The following is a 14,969-nucleotide window of genomic DNA, read 5'->3' as shown; positions in this document are numbered from 1 at the left end:
ATGATATTGATAAATACAGTGCAGGACTATAAGTGTATTTTCTCTTCTTTATGATTTTCCTAATAACTCTTTTTTTTTTTTTTTTGAGATGGAGTCCTTGCTCTGTCATCAGGCTGGAGGGCAGTAGCACAATCTGGGCTCACTGCAATCTCTGTCTCCTGAGTTCAAGCAATTCTCCTGCCTCAGCCTCCCGAGTAGCTGGGATTACAGGCACATACCACCATACTCAGCTAGTTATTGTATTTTTAGTACACACAGGGTTTCACCATGTTGGCCAGGATGGTCTTGATCTCATGACCTTGTGATCCGCCCACCTCAGCCTCCCAAAGTGCTGGGATTACAGGTGTGAGCCACTGCGCCTGGCCAACATTTTTTTCTCTAAGCTCATTTTATTACTGTGTGAATACAGTATATAATACACATAACATACAAAATATGTGTTAATTGACTATCTATGTTATTGGTAAGGCTTCCAGTCAACAGTAGGCTATTAGTAGCTAAGTTTTTGGGGAGTCAAAAGTTTTGCACAGGGTGGTTTTGGCACCCCTAACCACTCCCCCCACAACTGTGTTGTTCAAGCATTGACTGTATCTCAATCTTGCTGACTTCAGCTGTAAAATGAGGATTTAGACCAGTGGATGTTCAGTGTTCATTCTAGTTTCCCAAACTCATCTTTTATGTCTTTTTTGAATATCTGGAATTTCATAGTGTGTATTATTGTATGATTTTGTTAATAAGAAAGATTATTTAAGCTGTAGGATTATGAGCCTTTTTTTCTTTTTCTTTTTTCTTACTTTAAACAACCACATGTTATTCTAAAGAAAGTGTGAGCAAACACAATAGATACACTGAGGGAAAAGACAGACGAAGATAGAGAATGCAGTGAGTCAGAGTGTGTGGGACAACATAGGTTACTTTCAAAGACTTTTCTTAGGTATAGAGAATCACCTAGTGGTAGGAATAGAAAAGCTTTTAAAAGTTTAAGGTCCTTTTCTTGGGCTTCAGTTCGTATCACTGAGTAGTAGTTATATGGTTTGTGATCAATTTCTTTAAAATGTACCAAGATGCTGAATATTCATCTATTAGTAATTGACTTTATTTAAATTATGGTAATATATTGAATATTTAATGTTTTTTCAAGTCTTTCTTCTCTAAAAGGACTCAGAATCTCATAATGTCAAGCTTTGAAAATTATTGCCCCAAAGAATGTGTCAAATTCATTGTTTTATCATCAAAAGAAGTCTAGAAATGTACAAAACCAGCATGAAAGCATGATTGTTATCTACCAGAGTCCCCTCTTAAATTACCAGTGACAGGCAAATCCCATTGTGATTACACTTTTAACTTCACAGGTAAGGTCACTGAGGTTCCATCTACATAATGTAAGTTTTTGCAATATTTGGAGGACCAAGATAGATTTTTCACTTGTAAAAAATAATACATCAAGTGTATGGCACCTTCCATTTACTTTGGGTTCTTTCAGAAGCAGAGACTAAGATAGATTTGGTGGATATAGTTTATTTGGGTGATGATTCTAGGAAGCAAAATGGTAGAGGGTTGGGGTCAGGGAGAGTGAGACAGGGAAGAAGGAAAAGTATAAGGATGCAATGTCACCATTTGTAGCAGTAAATACCTGGGATTTGGTTCTTCTGGATCTCTTGGAATTGCCCAAGTGAAAGATGGAACACTGGGGCAATTGTTCACTGGCTCCTGACCCCATTGGTTGAGATTTGCCCTTGGAAGCTGTAACTGTCTCCACATTTTCAGGCCATGGTTGTGTGTTGGCTGAGCAGGCTCCTTTATCTTCTGAGAAAGCTCTGGAGTGGAGACACACCAAGAAACTCGTGACTTGCACTTGAGGTGGAAAGAGTCTGTGCCCACAAAGAACTGCCTAGTACCTCTGTGGCTGAAATCAGAAATGGGCCAAGTAGATGACATGAAGGTAATTGTTAGTCCATCTCTTACTCTGTTCAGATCTACTTGTCCCTATATGGTGGTCATAATCTCTAAAAAAGACTTAGTACAGAGAATCAATGGAATGAGCTATGGTCCCTGCTATTTCAACTGATCCCGAGCTCCAAATGACAACTGTCGGTTCTCTCATCCACCACCCACTCTCGATTTCCCTATCCTTGATCAGCATTATCTGATCTATTAATAATTTATTTGCCTGATGGGGGATCCCAGAATTTCATCCCAGAGGGTCTGCCCTTGGGTCGCCTTTCCTTTGTTGGGCTGTGATGGCTGCATTTGCTCGCTCACTGTTTTTCACTACACATAAAAGCATATGGAGGTACCCCAGTGGATGTCCTGAGTTCCAGACATATTCTTCCATGTCCCTTTATTTAGCAGCAAGTCTAGTTTCTCATGATAATCAGGATTGACTAACCTTATCAGTATTATAACTCTTTTCTTTTCCTGCTGGTCCACTCACATAAGGAAAACAAAGACGAGTTACAGCATCGGGTTTTGTGGAACCTTATGTGTCACTAGGAGTAGTGTTCCCCACTTCCCACTTTACCCAGTAGAGCCTAAGGTAGAAGGAAAGGGAAGAACATGTGGATTATTTGTAGTGATAGTGAGAAGAGCCAATTCTTTTTCCACTTCTTGGCTTCTAGACTTGTATATTTTAGCTATTGGGGACATAGCTTGATACACTTGTTCAATGCAGATAGTGCACTATGAAGAATAGTTTTCCCATTCTATGGGATGAACTCATGCTTTAGTGAAGCCACGAATAGGCCACTCCAATATGGTATCTTATTACTATATTAGTTTCCTAGGGCTGCTATAATAGAGTATCAAAAACCTGGTGGCTTACAACAATGGAATTTATTGTCTCATAGTTCTGGAGGCCAGAAGTCTGAGATGAAGGTATTGGGAAAATTGGTTCCTTCTGAGAGCTGGGAAGGAAATTCTGTCTCAGGCCTCCTTCCTAGCTTCTGGCCCTTTGCCAGCAATCGTTGATGTCACTTGGTTTTCGACAGTGTAACGACAGTCTTTATACAGAGCTTTCCCTGTGTCTCTGCCTCTGTGTCCAAATGTCTTCTTCTTCATTTTTTAAGAAGATAGAGTTTCACTCTGTTGTCCGGGCTGAAATGCAGTGGCACAATCATAGCTCACTGTAGTGAACTCCCGGGCTCAAGTGATCCTCCCACATCAGCCTCTCAAGTAGCTAGGACTACAGGTTCATTCCACCACACCCAGCTAATTTTTAAAAAAATTTTGTAGTGATGGGGTCTTGCTATGTTGCTCAGGCTGGTCTTGAACTCCTGGCCTCAAACAATCCTCCCACCTTCGTCTCCCAAGGTGCTGGGATTATGAGTGTAAGGAATAGTTCCCAGTCAAAATGTCCCCTTTTTATAAGGACATAGTCATATTGGATTAAGGTTCACCTTAATGATCTCATCTTAACAAATTACATCTGCAACTACCTTGTTTCCAATTAAGGTTACATTCTGAAGTACTTGGGGTTAGGATTTCAGAAGCTGAAGAATTCAGAATATGAATTTACTGGGGTCACAACTTAACCCATAACAGCATCAGACCACTTACTTTCAAGAAATAGGTAGGACAAGGTAGAACCAGCGAATCTCATGACCGTGTACATACTTCTCAATCAAATGGGTCCCTTGGTCCAAGGTAATCTTATGCAGGATCCCACTGGTGTGAATTAGGTATTCTGTCAAAATTCAGAGAGCAGTACTGGCACAGCTACTGCAGAGAGAGTAGGTATCATTTCCTTCAAGGTGGACGGGATCCAATGCAATTTACTAGCCACCAAGAAGCTGGTTGTTTTTACTTAGGATTGTTCCCTACTGAGAACCTAGTGTCAGTTTGCTACTGACAGGGTGGTTATTTAGCATAAATGATGGCAAGACCAGTTTAGATATTCTGTTGGACCCATCTATAGCCACCAGCCCTGATAGCATGGCTGCTCTGATGATGAGACCATTGTGCAAACACTTGGGTGATGAAGGACACCCACTGGACAATCCACCAGACAACTTGTCCTGTCTACCTGCTTGTTTCCTGTCTTCCCTGTGGTGGATGCTCTCTAGTGGGTATTGACAAAAGACACAAGACCCCCACAATTTTTTTTTCCATTCTCAAAAGGTCTATCCACAATCCTCTTCTTTAAATCTCTATGTCTACAATAATTTAATCCTGTTCCTATCAGCTATATTATTTGCCCAGCAGTATATTCTAAGCTTGGACCACCTTTTCTTCATATGAAGTAGATGATCTGCTCTTCTGCTCACAGTGCTGCCCCCTGAAGTCCCCTGTGGTGGTGTTGTAGGGAGCAGCCATCTATTTTCATAACATACCAACATATGAAGCCAACCTATCTGTGAACCACGATCAGGTATTTTTCTTCTCCATGGGCTACCTTTGGGGAACTCACCATAGGGCCACAGATGGGCATTGAGAGAGAAAACCTCCGAGTAGGTGACTTATGGCCTGCTATTTATGTTAAGTTATTTACGTGTTTTCAACCTGCTTGGGCCTCATCCTAGGATGGCTTGCTGCCACATCCACTAGAACCTATGACTTGGTAGATCTGACAATATTCAGGGAGTGATGGACTGTTCTGGTTACATACCTGATGTTACAAGGTCAGGTGCTCAGTGTCTACTGGCCCAGTAGCACAACAGGAGCTGCTTTTCAAATGATAAGTCATTCTCTAGTGGAGAAAACATGACCTTGTTCCAGAATACTAGGAGCCTGTGTAATGAATCTCTCATTGAGGCATGCCAGAGGGTCGGCCTAAATTTGCCATGGGTATCTCTAGCATTGTAGATCTGCCAGATGATATGGCCAAGGGCTGGATGCTTGCTTGATGTTGCACTGTAGTTGCTTTCAGCTTTCTGCTGGGCCAATACATGAGTTTTTCTTGTTATAGAAAACAAGCAAAACTCAAGTATGTCAGCCATCTATCTCTTACCTAGAAACACAATAGTCTATTAGTCATAACCACAGATCCCTGGACTCTATTTCTATTCCAGCTGTGTTGTCCATTGTAGCAATTACTTTCACTTTGCCATTGCCAAGGTGATTAAGCACTGACCCTGGCCTAGGTCATTCTGGATTTCTATTGATGCCATTCTATAGCAGCATCTTCTACTGTCAGCCCTGGCCTACAGAGGTCGGCCACCACTGGACAGCTTACAGATGTTGGTGTCCCCCTTTCTACATATTCTTTGTTGTCTTCGTGGAGGCAATATCCTTTGGTCCCTTCTAGAAATAATAATCAGGTGGTGATCTTAGGTAATAAATCCAGTCTAACTTTCCCACCTCCTAAAGATTGCTTTTTTTTTGATGGAATTTTGCTCTTGTCGCACAGGCTGGAGTGCAGTGGTAGGATCTTGGCTCACTGCAACCTCTGCCTCCCAGGTTCCAGTGATTCTTCTTCCTCAGTCTCCTAAGTAGCTGGGATTACAGGCATATGCCATCACGCCTGGCTGATTTTGTATTTTTAGTAGAGATGGAGTTTTACCATGTTGGTCAGGCTGGTCTCAAAATCCTGACCTCAGGTGATCCGCCTGCCTTGGCTTCTAAAAGTGCTGGGATTACAGGCATAAGCCACCATGCCCGGCCCTAAAGACTGCCATTCCTACCCTTAGTACTGGTAAATATGGTTTTAGCACATCAATCCTACTTGCTAAAGGTCATCATCACGTTCAGACTTCAAGAAGCCACCCAGAATGGCACATTCAGAATTCAACATTCTTGCCAGAATGTTAAATCCCAAATCATGAGAGTGCTCCCATGTCAGTAAGCCCTAGCCTGTCCAACGTTATATTCTGTACTCCCTCTTTTCCCAGCCTCCTCAAGATCTACTTTCAAGCATGTCCTGATTCCTGCTTGTACTTATTACCCAGGTCCTGCAACTCTTTTGGTGAGGAAACTATTCCCTCCCAGAGTAGGAAGAGGTGCAGAGACAACTGGGGGAGGTGGAAGTGGGGGCAGGAGAGAAGTGACTAGGAAAGTGGTCATGCAAGGATACGCCTTAGGTGGACCCATTGGCATATTCTCACCTCAGATCTCAGAATTCTATCCCATCCATATCAAGGCCCTAACTTTAGCAAGGAAAACTCTGCCATGAGACCACCCAGCAGGTTGTTGAGCAATGAAGGCAAGAATTGACAGTCGTCAGGACAAGGTGCTGGGTAGTGAGAATGGAGAGCATGGGAGAGACGGGGAATATTTGTGGGAGACAGAATTGATAGGATATATAGAAAGGAGTAGAGGGGTGATTCTAAAGTTTCAAGCTTAGTTAGCTAAGTGAATGGGGATATTATTTACTGAGATGGGGATGTAGTAAAAAGAGCAGGTGTGGAGGAATTCCTTTTTATTTCTGGAGACAGTCTTACTCTGTCGCCCAGACTGAAGTGCAGTGGTGTGATCCCAGCTTACTGCAGCCTTGATCTCCTAGGCTCAAGTAATCCTCCCACCTGGTGGATGTCCAGTGAATTTTTATTTTGGCCATTGTATGTTTTATCTTTAACAATTTTGCTTCTCTTTTATATTTTTTCACCTCTCTTCTCAAAATGTAATGTTTTCTGTTAAATTTTCAGCATGTTGAATAGTATTTATAAAAGCTGTTTTAAGATCTATGTCTGCTAACTTCATCATTACTCTCATTTCACTGGACAGGATTAATAGCAGATTAGATATTACAGAAGAGAGAATCAGTAAACTTGAAGATGAAGCAATAGGTTCTATCCAAAATGAAATACAGAGAGATAAAAGGCTGGGAAAATGGCCTCTAAAACCGCATTAAATCATCTTAAGGCCGGGCGTGGTGGTTCACGCCTGTAATCTCAGCATTTTGGAAGGCCGAGGCAGGTGGATCACCTGAGGTCAGGAGTTCGAGACCAGCCTAGCCAAACACAGTGAAACTCTGTCTCTACTAAAAACACAAAAATTAGCTGGGCATGGTGGTGCATAACTATAATCCTAGCTACTCGGGGGGCTGAGGCAGGAGAATCGCTTGATTTTTAAAAAACATGTAATTGAGTACCAGAAGCAGAAGAGAGTATGGGAGACAACAAATATGTGAATAAATAATGTTAAAAATTTTTACAAATTTGACAAAACTAAACTCTTTTACAAATTTGACAAAAACAAAAAATGTATAGCTTCAAGGAGCTCAACTAACTTCAAGCAGAATAAATACAAATAAAATCACATCAAGTCATAATACTAGAAAACCAAAAGGATAAAGAGAAAATCTTACTGTAGCCAGAGTAAAAGGATACAAGGGGAAGAACAAAAATAAGGAAAATACGGACCTCTTATCAGGAACTACACAAGCCAGAAGACAATGGATGACTCCTGGAAAGCACTTTAAGAACAGAACAGGCTGGACATAGTAGCTCACATCTGTAATCCCAGCACTTTGGAGACCGAGGCGGGTGGATCACTTGAGGTCAGGAATTCGAGACCTGCCTGGCCATCATGGGGAAACCATGTCTCTACTAAAACTATAAAAATTAGCTGGGCATGGTGGCGCGTGCCTGTAATCCCAGCTACTCGAGGTAGAGGCAAGAGAATCACCTGAACCCGGGAGGCGGAGGTTGCAGTGAGCCGAGATTGCAGCCACTGCACTTCAGTCTTGGTGACAGAGCGAGAGTCAAAAAAAAAAAAAAAAAGAAAGAAAGAAAGAAAGAAAGAAAAAAACAGAACAAAACAAACCATCCATCAACATAGAATTCCTAGCAAAATATCTTCCAAAATAAGGATAAATCAAAATGTTCAGATATGTAAAAGCTGAGGAAATTTACTGCCATAAAAAATGAATTTCTTCAGGCAAAAGGAAAACGATAATAGAAACTTGGAATGAAGTTCATTAGAAATTATAAATAGTTGGGTTAATATAACACTAATTTCCTGCAGTTTTAAAGGTTTCTTTATAAGATAATTAATGGTTTAAATAAAAAATAATAATATGATAGGATTTATAATATATGAAGTAAAATGTATAATAACAATAGTATAAAAGTTGAGAATGGTAACATTATATATAAAGTAGTATAATTGTATTTGAAGGTAGACTCTGGTAAGTTAAGGATATATATTATCAACCTCAGAGCTACCACTGCAAATAAAAACAAAACCAAAAAGCTACAGCTATAAGCCAATATTGTAGAGAAAATAAATCATAAAATTCTCATTACTGTATTCCATTAGAAACCTAGAAAAAAACCTTGGGACCAGCCTGGTCAAAAGGGTGAAACCCCGCCTCTACTAAAAATACAAAAATTAGCTGGGCATGGTGGCACATGCCTGTAATCCCAGCTACTTAGGAGGCTGAAGCAGGAGAATCGCTTGAACCTGGGAGGCAGAGGTTGCAGTGAGCTGAGACTGTGCCATTGCACTCCAGCCCGGGTGACAGAGCAAAACTCTGTCTCAAAGAAAAGGAAAAGAAACCTAGAAAAAAACCCAAATAATAGCAAGATTTAAAAGAATGATATCAAACATTGCTTTAAATATAAGTATTCTAAATAGCTCAACTAATATAGCAGAGATTGCAAGACTAAATAAAAAAGAATTCAGCTATGCTGCCTACAAAAACCATACTTCAAATATCGACACAAATGGGTGGCCTCTTCATCTTTGATAAAGCACTGACATCTCCATCCTAGTAAGTAGACCTTGAGTTTTAAAAACAAATAAGTAAATAAGTATATAAATAAAAGTAAAGGGATGAAATAAGATACATTTTATAAACAATAAACAAAAGAAAGCTGGAGTAGCTATGTCAGTATCAGAGAAAGTAAATTTCACAACAAGGAATATTTCTAGGGATAAAAAGGATATTGCATAATAGTAAACGTGTAATTCAGTAAGAATAACAATTTTTATATACCTCTAATAGCTCCAAATTATATGAAGCAAAATCTGAATTGGCAGGAATAAACAGATAAACTGACAATTATAGTTGGAAATTTAAATACTCTCCTTTCAGTAATTGATAAAGCAAGTAGATGGAAAATTCATAATGATAGAGAATGCAAGATTGACATAATTGATATTTATAGAACACTTCATACACAAAATGTAAAATATACATTTTCCCAAGGGCATCGGGAATACGCAGTAAGCTTGACAATATACTGAGACTTGGTTAAGTCTCATTAAATTTAAAGCGATTGGGACCATGCAGAGCATGTTCTTTAATCACAACAGAATTAAATTAAGATTTACAATAGAAAAATATCTAGGAAATTTACAAATATTTGGTAATTAAACCTTATACTTTGAAATAATACACAGGTCAAATAAATCATAAGAGAAGTTAGAAAATATTTAAAACTGAATACAAATGAAAATACGAGCGAGTTGTGGCTGACGCCTGTAATCCCAGCACTTTTGGGAGGTTGAGGCATGATGATAGCTTGAGACCTAGAGTTTGAGACCAGCCTGGGCAACACAGTGAGACTCCATCTCTACGAAAAGTAAAAAGCTTAGCTGAGCGTGGTGGCATGTGCCTGTAGTCCTAGCTACTCAGGAGGCTGAGGTGGAAGGATTGCTTGAGCCGGGAGGTCCAGGCTGTCATGAGCTATGATCACGTCACTACGCAGTGAGACCCGTTTCTAAGCGGGGAAAATGGGGAAAAGACAACAAACAAATTTTGGGGGTCAGGTAAAGCTAAAATATTTATATTAGAAAAAAGAGAAAGATCTAAAATCAGTTATTTAAGCTTCCAGCTTAAGTAGCTAGTAAAAAAAGAAAAAAAGATAAGCACAGAAATCAATAAAATAGAAAATGGACCATCTTATATACATAAATCAATAAAATTAAAAATTGGTTCTTTGAAAAGATCCACGAAGTTAGTAAAATTTAAGCTGAATGATGAGAGGGAAGTGGGTGGAGAGAACACAAATTACCAGCATCAGGGATGAAAGAGAGAACATTACATATTACAAGGCTTAAAAGGATAATAGAATAATCTAAAAAACAAGGTACCAATAATTTTGACAACACAGATAAAATAGAAAAAAGCTTTGAAGGACAGAACCTACTAAAACTGTGTAAAATAAAATAGAACATTCAAAAAACCCTTTTGCAATTACAAGATTTAATTTATCTCTCTTTCTTTTTGAGACAGGATCTTTCTCTGTTGCCCCAGTGGAGTGCTTTAGCATTACCACAGCTCACTGCAGCCTCAAACTTCTGGGCCCAAGCGAAGATCCTGCCTCAGCCTCCCAAGTACCTGCCACCATGCCCATCTAAGTGTTTTTGATTTTGTAGAGACAGGTTCTTGCTATGTTGCGCAGGCTGGTCTTAAACTCCTGGTCCTAACCTGTCCTCATGCCTTGGCTTCCTAAAGTGTTGGCATTACAGGCATGAGCCATTGCTCTTAGCAAAAAATTTAATTTCTAATTAAGACCCCCCACAGAGAAAATTCTAGGCTCAAGCACTAAGGAATGAATGATACCAATTCTACACAAACTCTTTCAGAAAAGGCATGAGGAGGAAACACTTCTCAACTAATTTTATGAGGTCAGATTATACCAGAGCCTGGGTGTGGTGGCTCACACCTGTAATCCCAGTACTTTGGGAGGCCAAGGCGGGTGGATCATTTGAGGTCAGGTGTTCGAGACCAGCCTGGCCAACATGGTGAAACCTTGTCTCTACTAAAAATACAAAAATTAGCCAGGCACATGCCTGTAATCCTGGCTACTCAGGAGGCTGAAGCAGGAGAATCACTTGATCCTGGGAGGTGGAGGTTGCAGTGAGCCAATATGGTGCCACTACACTCCAGCCTGGGTGACAGAGCCAGACTCCATCTTAAAATATCTATATCTATATCTATATCTATATCTATATCTATATCTATATCTAGATATATATATATCTGATACGTAAACCAGAGCAGTTTGTAATCATGCTTAATGACATAATTAGAAGGAAAAATATGAACCAATGTCTTACCTGTACATAGTTACAAAAATCAACAAATATTACCAAATAAAATCCATCAATATATAAGAACGATAATACACTATGACCAAGTCAGACATATAACAGAAACACAAGGTTATTTTAACATTTGACAATCAAACAATGAAATCTTCATATTAATCAACTAAAAAAGAACTACTCTGTGGTTATCTAAATAGATGCAGAAAAGTCATTTGATAAAATCCAACATCTAATTATGATAAGAATTCAACAAACTGGAATGGAAGGAAACTTCCTCAGTCGGATAAAGGGCATCTATAAAAAACTACAGCTATTAGTGCTGAAAGATCAAATGCTTTTCTTTAATAACAGGAGGACAAAAAAGATGGGGACTCTCATAATATTTATTCAACATTATGCTTGAGGTCCTACCCTGTGAAAATAGGGAAGAAAAACAAATAGGAAGCACACAGGTTGGAAAGAAAGAAGTAAAACTGTGTTGATTCACAGATAACATGTAGAAAATACTAATCAATCTACAAAAAAGCTACTAGAACTATAAAGAGAGATTATGGGTTCAGTTGTGCTCCCTCCATTCCCCCAATGTATATATTGAACTCCTAGTCCCCAGTATTTCAGAATGTGACTTTATTTGGAGATAGGGGCTTTACAGAGTTAAAATGAGGTCACTAGGTTGGGCCCTAATCCACTATTTCTGGAGTCCTTATAAAAAGGGGACATTATGAAACAGACATGCATACAGGGAGAATGCCACATGAATGTGAAGATGGCCATCTGCAAGCCAGAGAGAGACACCTAGAGCAGATCTTTCCCTCATAGCCCTGATAGGGAACCAGTCCTCCCAAAACCTAGATTCTTTCCCCCGCCCCCACAGAGATGAAGTCTTATTCTGTTAGCCAAGCTGGAGTGTAGTGGCATGATCTCGGCTCACTGCAACCTCCGCCTCCTGGGTTCAAGTGATTCTCGTGCCTCGGCCTACTGAGTAGCTGGCATTACAGGTGCCTGCCACCACACCTGGCTAATTTTTGTATTTTTAGTATAGACGGGGTTTCACCATGTTGGCCAGGCTGGTCTCGAACCCCTGACCTCAGGTGATCTGCCTGCCTTGGCCTCCCAAAGTGCTGGGATTACAGGAGTGAGCCATTGTGCCCAGCCCAAGAACCTAGATTCTGCACTTTTAGCCTCCAGAACTGTGAGACAAGACATTTCTATTGTTTATACAACAACCCTATCAATTAATACAAGAGAGTTTAGCAAGCTTAAAAGATACAAGGTCATTTTACAAAAATAAATTGATTTCTATTTACAAGCCACAAAATGCTGAAAAGTGAAATTAAAAAACCCACTGACAATGGCATGCAAAAACATGAAATACTTAGGAATAAATATAACAAAATATATATGTACACTGAAAATTACAAAACACTGTTAAGAGAAGTGTCATTCAGAAGACTTAAATAATGGAAGAGATGTATGATGTCTGAGTCAGAAGGCACAATATTCTTAGGTTCTCCAAACTGATCTATAGATTCAAAGTAATCCCTGTCAAAATCCCAGGAGGCTTTTGGGAAAATTAATATTCTCATTTTATTCTGAATTTTTATGAAAAGTAAGGGCTCTAGAATAGACAATACCATTTTGAAGAAGATCATCATTGGAAGACTTACATTACCCAATTTCTTGACTTATCATCAAGCTACAGTGATAAATACAGTGTGATACAGACGTAAAGATAAGACATATAGATCAGTGGAACAGAATACAAAGGCAAAAGTAGATCTATGTTTATATGGTCAATTAATTTTTAATAAAGGTGCTGAGGTAATTCAGTGGGGAAAGGATAATTTTTGTAACAAATGGTGTCAGAACAGCTAGATCTCTATATGGGAAAATATATAAACTTTAACTTTTATTTCACACCATACACAAAAATTTACTCAAATAGATCACAGACTTAAATGTAAAATTTCAAATTATAAAACTTCCAGGAGAAAACATGAGAGAAGGTCTTTGCAAACTAGGTAAAAGTGAAGATTTCTTAGATAAGACACACAAAAAGCATGATGCGTGAGAGAGAAAAGTGAATCATGAGAGTCCATCAAAATTAAGTTTGTGTTTTATGAAAGACATCATTGAGAAATTAAAAAGACAAGCAATAGACTGGGAGAAAATTTTTGTAAAACATATATGTGATATAGGCCTTGTATCCAGATATATGAGAAATCACAGAAGATAAATCAGTAAACATATAGGCAAAAGATTTTAACAGACACTTTACAAAGGAAAATATACAACCAGCCAATAAGCACATCAGAAGATGTTCAACATCATTAGTCATCACAGAAATAAAACTAAGTTCACCGTGAGATAACATTCACATCAATTAGATTGGCATACGTTGAAAAGACAGACACACCATGTGCTGGCGAGGATGTGGATCTGCTAGAACATTCATACATTATGGGAATGTAAGATTTGGAAAGGATTTTGGACATTTCTTAAAAAGTTAAATATCTACTTACTATTTGTTGTTTTTGTTTGTTTTGTTTTTTGTTTTTTTTGAGACACAGTCTCATTCTTTTTTGCCCAGGCTGGGGTGCAGTGGCACAATCTCGGCTCGTTGCAACCTCCGCCTACCAGGTTCAAGCGATTCTCCTGCCTTAGACTCCCAAGTAGCTGGGATTACAGGCGTGCACTGCCATGCCGGGCTAATTTTTGTATTTTTAGTAGAGATGGGGTTTCACCATATTGGCCAGGTTGGTCTCGAACTCCTGATCTCAAGTGATCTGCCCGCCTCGGCCTCCCAAAGTGTTGGGATTACATGCGTGAGCCACAACGCCCGCTCCCATTTATTTACTTGACCCAGCAATTTCACTTTATGTGTTTCCCAGGATAAATGAAAACCTATGTCAATGCAAAGACTTCTACATGAAAGTCAATAGAAGCTTTCATTCATAAAAGCTTCAAGCTGGAAACAATATGAATACAAATCAACAAGTGAACGGATACACCAATTGTATATCCATGCAAATAAACACTACTAAGAAATTAAAAAAAAAAAAATCGTTATGTGCAACAAACAAGGATGTGTCTCTAAAACATTATGCTGAGAAAAAGAAACAGACATAAGGCCAGGCACGGTAGCTCATGTCTGCAATCCCAGCACTTAGGGAGGCCGAGGTGGGTGGATCATGAGGTCAGGAGACCTAGACCATCCTGGCTAACATGGTGAAACCCTGTCTCTACTAAACACAAAAAAATTAGCTGGCGTGGTGGCGGGCGCCTGTAGTCCCAGCTACTCAGGAGGCTGAGGCAGGAGAATGGCGTGAATCTGGGAGGCAGAGCTTGCAGTGAGCCGAAATCGCACCACGGCACTCCAGCCTGGGCAACAGTACGAGACTCTTGTCTCAGAAATAAAAAAATAATAATGAAGAAACTGACATAAAAGAGTATACACTGTAATTCCACTTATATTAAACTCTAGGAAAATATGAATTTATTAGTGACAGAAAACAGATCAATGGTTGCCTGTGTCTGGGAGTTCCTGGAGTACATAACTGGAAAGGGGTATAAAGATACCTGTAATGTCAAGAAATGTTTATATTCTTATTTTGGTGGTGTTAATAGAGGCGAATACATTTTTCAAAATTTATTGCACTATGCACTTAAAATGAGTGTATTTTATTTTATGTAACGTATATCTTTTTGAAGTTTTTTTTTTTTTTTTTAAGACAAAATATTTTCGGCCAGGCGTGGTGGCTCACGTCTGTAATCCCAGCACTTTGGGAGGCTGTGGTGGGCAGATCACGAGGTCAGGAGTTCGAGACCAGCCTGGCCAACATGGTGAAACCCCGTCTCTACTAAAAATACAAAAATTAGTTGGGTGTGGTGGTGCGCGCCTGAAGTCCCAGCTACTCAGGAGGCTGAGGCAGGAGAGTCACTTGAAGCCGGGAGGCGGAGGTTGCAGTGAGCAGAGATTGTGTCATTGTACTCCAGCCTGGCGACAGAGCAAGACTCTGTCTCAAAAATAAATAAAT

The sequence above is a fragment of the Rhinopithecus bieti genome, unplaced genomic scaffold (genome assembly GCF_001698545.2).
Source record: "Rhinopithecus bieti isolate Rb0 unplaced genomic scaffold, ASM169854v2 scaffold_2574, whole genome shotgun sequence".
In the NCBI taxonomy this organism is placed as follows: domain Eukaryota; kingdom Metazoa; phylum Chordata; class Mammalia; order Primates; family Cercopithecidae; genus Rhinopithecus; species Rhinopithecus bieti.
Note: the sequence above shows the minus strand (reverse complement) of the source record.